The following is a 6,212-nucleotide window of genomic DNA, read 5'->3' on the forward strand; positions in this document are numbered from 1 at the left end:
CTTGTCTTTAAATACCCACTAACAATAAAGCACAACATGCAGTGGCAATTGCTATTTGCACTCTGCATCCCCTTTGTCCTGGTGATTTCGTGACCCTTACCCAGGGACCCCAACACACTAGACACTGACACTGAACCTTTACCCTTCTTCCATGTAGGAACAGACCAACCAGAATATCTTACCCTGACAGCATAGATTGTCTTACTGGAACAAAAATAATCTTAGTTACAAGGGATCATATATAGAGAAACAGTTCAGACAGAATTGTTCAGAATGGAAGGTATTTTATCAAAATATAATTGTTTATTATAGTTATTTCAAAAGTAGCTAAAACCAAGAAAGTGAAAAAATTGTTCATATGCATGATTACCTACTGTCCTGGCCTATTATCCAACCAAGCAGGAACTTACAGTACTGACATTCTATCACCAAATATTTCCATAGCTCCTGAAGAAGTCCATATCTTTCTCCTCGATATTAGACCTTAAATTGGTAATGTTTTAATCACAGTATTTCCTCTTGCCTCTAGGCTGTAAATCTACATATGATAAATCTTTAAGTCTAACTCTACCAAAAACTGAGGTAGAGATAATGGAATAATACTTTAAAACAGAGTTGCCTTTGATTCTCTAAACAGAACACAACAATGCAAAACAATTTTCATATTATATATACTTATATATTTTATATTTATATGTGCTGATTTTAAATTTCCTACAGTGAATCTTACTAGAATTGATAATTTGACAAATATATTGACATTTATTCCCATAAATAGATTGGAACATAAATAATTAGGTTTAGAATATATATTAGAATATAAAAAGCATCAATGCAATATCTTCGGTATAAACTTGTGATTCCTTCTAAGTGTTCATGGTCTTCTGAATTCACATGGTAAAATAACAGTATTGTTTTCTACTAATCTATAAGCGATTTATTCTGATGCTCTGTTTATTGTTTTAAGTCGCTGGTCCCAAAGTGTTTTTCTCCATATTTCTGAAGCATTCTTACTGATTATACCCAAATTTTTCTGATATGATGTCTAAAAGCTATTATTCTTCTGCAGGACCCACGGGTCCTAGGATACCAGGTCCCAGTTATCTGCATCATCAGATAACAAGGGCATGACTTCTCACATAGGCCCATGCAACATGCCAACAGAAAATAATTGAAGACTCATCTCAATTTCTCATTTCCTATAATATTTCAGGGTCCCAATTCCTTACAAGAATTAGCAGTAATCAATTGTGAAATGCAAGGCAACTTAAAATGAAAGATGAGATCACAAAATCTGAGAGAAAGTACTGTAATTCAAACTTTCAATTTACAGATGACCAGCCTATATGAGTGAATAAAATCACAAATGAACAAGGTTATTTTTAATACCCCTCTCCTAATGATTAATGAAAGATTTCAGTGCAGCCAAAAAAAAATAGTTTCTGGAATGATAGATCCATAATTGGTATACCAAGACTAGGAAAACTTGATTTAGAGGTCAAATATAATTTAGAAATACATTAATTGAGAAGACCCTTAGTGCTTCAAAACACTGTTACTTCAGTAAATCTTGGTCTGTAGTATAAAAATGTTGTCATTCTCAAACCAATATAATCTACATTTAATCTCCTGAAAGTATATTCCCTTTCAAATAAACTTTTAAAAATCATATTCACCAAAATAACACTTGACAAGTAGATGATAGTGACATTACAAGGTTTTCAAGGGTAGGGAGCAAGTTACAATAGAGTTGATTTACGTACCCAGCACTAATACCAAACAAGTTCAACCATTCATTAAAGTGTAGAAATAGTACCCTCCACCATTTGTGTTGGTCAGTAGGTGCCTTCCAGAAATGTGTTAAATAGATCAGCCTCCCATATTTAGCTAATAAAGTAAATTTCATCACATAAGAAGGTACATTTTAAAAAGTCACTAATAGTTGCCTTATCATGTGTTGCCTTATCATATATTTTCCCTATCTGTCTAACATAGTAAGAAATATGACTTTAAGTCTTGAATATGGGTACTGATGAGAGATGTGACAAACATAAAATCTGTCTTCTATTTCTATCATATTCCTTTATAGTAGTAAATATTAGTTTTCTTCTTTTTCCAAAACTTATAGGTAGTAGAAAAAATTATCCTATGTAAAATAAAATAATCACATACCATTGTAGAAAGCCATTTATAAAAACTGGTAGTTAGGAATAAATTCTAAGCCATTTTTAAACTTTCCTGTTGACTAAAGGTTAATCTTCCAAATGAACGAGAATAAAATCATGTCTAAGTGCTTCTCATCTCCAGTCTTGCAAATTGTTATTGCAGATGAATGAATTATGGAAATATAAGCTGACATCAATTGCATATATATTCTCCATCCTGGCTGAGACTCAGAAGTTGCAAAGCACAGGAAAACAGGTGCAATGACTGGCTTCTGACATCAGGGTGAATTTTTGGCAGTGCTGGGCTTCGAACTCATTGCCTAGGAGGCCCAACTGCCCAATCGGTCCACGTGATTGCACCAGACTTTGAGCCACTAAGGAGATGGGCTCTTCCCAGGAACTGAGATCGAGCCACAGGGAGGCCAAAATAGTGCTCAATGCATCATTTAATATGGGATGTATATTCACATCCGTGTGTAGACTGCATTGTGCATTGAGTGTACTTATTGTATTTATTTTGTATGCTATTCATGGATGTATTGTGTATTTTCTTATGTATATGATGACAGGTATAACTGGGCTGACATGCATCACCTTTATTCTCATGACCACAGTGTGGCCCATGCATTCTCCATCCTAGCTGAGACCCAAGACTTGCAAAGGAAAGGAAAACAGATGCAACCATTGGCTTCTGACATCAAGATGAATCTTTTGGCAGGGCTTGTATCTGAACTCGGGCCATAGCAGGCCCAATTGGTGAATGGGTCCACATGAGCACACCAGCCTGTGAGCGACAAAGGAGCTAGGCATTCCCAATACCTGTATTTGAGCCCCCCTGGGGGGAGAGTGGGGAGCACAATAGTCATCCATTCATAAGTTGAAGGTATAATGCAAATAAGTACATATTTGTATAGAGTAGGATTGATGGTGACCTGTGATGGAATCCAATCTGTAAGTACCTATATTTGGATCTTTTCTGATGCACTCATTTCATGTCTGTGATGATTATTGTCATGCTTCATTAACTCTCCTTTACAAATAATCTATACCCCATGAGTCATGCATATCATTTCCTACTCGCATCATGCACAAACTACTCATTCATGGATGAGATTGATCTCATGCCATGACTCTTCCTATGTCCAGAAACTAGTATCTCAGGATCTCCCGCCATTCCTTCCTCCTTGGGGGACTGAATTCAAGCCTCAGTCCTGGAAAAGTTACTCCTTATATACATTTTAATGATAGGATTTATACTTCTGTTCATATATTCAGTCCATATTGTGTTTGGTGCATTTATTCATTTTATTTCTTGTTTTATTAATTTATTTACCATTTATTTTATTGGCTCTGATAACACATATCATTTATTACATTGTTTACATCCTATCACATAGAATCTAGATTTTAGATGTGTTCTCCATCATGCCTGGCAGTGCTAGGATCTGAACTCAGGGCCTAGCAGGCCCAATTCATGAATGGGTGAGTTTGAGCATGGGAGCCTCTAGCCAATGAAGCTGACAAGCGGTTCCCAGGCGCTGAGATTGACCCTCAGCTTTAGCCAAAACAGTGATACATGGATAAGCAGACAGTGGTATACAAAGAAATATGTATTGTTAAAGAGTGCCAGAGCCGTCTATCTATGATTGAATGACACCTACTATGTTCCTACCAACTCTTAGGTATTTATTATACCACCATTGAAGGAATATTATTCTTTTCATGCTTAATAAACTATACGTTAAGATCAATCTGCATTCTAGGACTATTGCATCCAATTTTAGACTAGACGGATGTATGAACCACTCATTCAATGGATATTCCCATTCATAGGAATGAGTCTCTTGTGATCTCCTGCCATTGGTGTCAGGACTGGGATTTGAACCCAGGACCTATGTTCACAGGTTGTCCTATAGCTTCACTGATAGCCCACAAGCCATCAGCAATGGCAGGTCATATCTACTTTGCAGCCATGTCATTCAAACCCAGGATGATCACTGTGCAAACAAAAAAATAATAAAACCCCAGCCCCCTGAAGGTTGCCACTTTTTCTGCTTTCCAGTTTTTTTTTCTTCCAGAAAGCCCCCTGGGCCTAGGATCTTATGATCAGTTTTTTTTTCTTCCAGAAAGCCCCCTGGGCCCAGGATCTTATGATCAGCTATGGTTCTGGAGGCTGCACCCGAGCCTAGGGAGATCCAAGCTGAGACAGAGTTTCCATGACCTGAGTTCAAGCCCCATGGTTTGCCAAAAAAAAGAAAAAGAATAAAGAAAAAATAATTATTTAACTAAATTAAAAAAATAAAGCTCCCTAGTTTGGAATTTCTGCTAGTTTTCTTTCCTAGCCTGGGATTTGAACTCAGGGTCTTGGTAAATCTATAGCAATGTGAGGGAAGACTTGCTACTACTTGAGTTCAACCTTGTGCCAACCAAAAATGAAAAACTAAGTCACTGACCTAAGCAGGGGGAGGTAGTTGTGGAGATGGGAGGGAAGGTATGGTAGGGGGAAAACAAAGGAGGAGGTAAGAATGCTCAATATGAAATTTACTCATTACCTTTCTCCTGTACAATATTTTTACAATAAAAAAATGAACAAAGACAAACAATGTAGTTCTCAGAAAAGCACTTTGGAGGTAAGTGAAGGATGTCTGACTGAATAGCTGTACGAAATTCTACACTTTTAAAAATGTTCAGTATAGAACTGAATAAACATAACGGCTTCCATTAATAATTATGTCAGTGTCTTGGAACTGGGGCCAGTAGTTCTGCCATTGCTAGGATTTGAGCTCACCGTCCAGCTAACTATTTTGCATCATGGGTGAAGGTGAAGCTCACTATCCATGAGGAAAGAAATTCAGGCTAGAGTTCCCGGGCCTGAATGAAGGCCCTGCAATGGAAAAAATATCTCTATACATATGCAATATATGATACATATACTTACATATGTATGTTAATTTCATATTATGATGAAGGTGGATCAGTGGTAGAGCATTTGCCTTGCGTGCCTGAGGCCCTGGGTTCGATTCCTCAGCACCACATAAGCAAAAAGAAAAAATCCAGAAGTGGCTTTATGGCTCAAGTGGTAGAGTGCTAGCCTTGAGCTGAAGAGCTGAGGGCTAGCACCCAAGCTCAGAGTTCAAGCCACACAACCGGACCCCCCCCCCAGAAAAAGAATGATTCTGTATTTTATTTTTCTTTGATTCATTTATTTATTGTTTACTGTATTTAGTATTTTTATACACATAATATTTATTACATTTTGCACATCTATTATAAAATTATACCCAATAATTTAGGACATTGACTCATTTTCATTAATATTTTATTAATTGTTGAAACATAATACATAATTAAATGGAAGCATTTTTCACAGTCTTCACATGATTAGAGTCTCTCTCACAAGTATGAGCTTTGTCTTATTTATCTTTGAAACCTTTCTATCAGGTTTTCTTTAGATGATTTATACTCAGAAGCCTTTTCTTGAGGATAGGCAAGTGAGGGATAAAATTGTGAGGGTGGGGTAGAAATGTGGCTTAGTAGTAAACTGCTTGCTCAGCATGCATGAATGCCCAGTGTTTGAATCCTCAGTGCCACATACTCAGAAAAAGCCAGAAGCTGTGGAGTAGCTCAAGTGGCTAGCCTTGAGAAAAAGAAGCTCAGACAGAGTACCCAGGCCCTAAAATCAAGCCCCAGGACTGTCAAAAACAATAAGCCAGATGCCAGTGGCTCATAAGTGGAACTGTAGCTTCTCGGGAGACTGAGAACTGAAGACCACACTCCAAAGGAAAGCCTGTTAGATTCTTATCTCCAGTGAACCACCAAAAGAACCCATCTGGCATTTTGGATTAAGTGGTAGAGTGTTCATCTTGAGCTGAAGGGCTCAGGGTCAGATGTTCAAGAGCTTCCTGTGTTTCCCTTGGTGATGAGAATTTACTTGCACATTAAATGTTCTTAGAGTTCTCGAGCTATAGAAGAAGGAAAGAAACATTATTGAGCTATCTGGATTCAGATGAAGTTCTCAGGATCAAGCCCTAGCTCTGTTAGCAGGAA

The sequence above is a fragment of the Dipodomys spectabilis genome, unplaced genomic scaffold, assembly GCF_019054845.1.
Source record: "Dipodomys spectabilis isolate Male_0828 unplaced genomic scaffold, ASM1905484v1 ptg000041l, whole genome shotgun sequence".
In the NCBI taxonomy this organism is placed as follows: Eukaryota; Metazoa; Chordata; class Mammalia; order Rodentia; family Heteromyidae; genus Dipodomys; species Dipodomys spectabilis.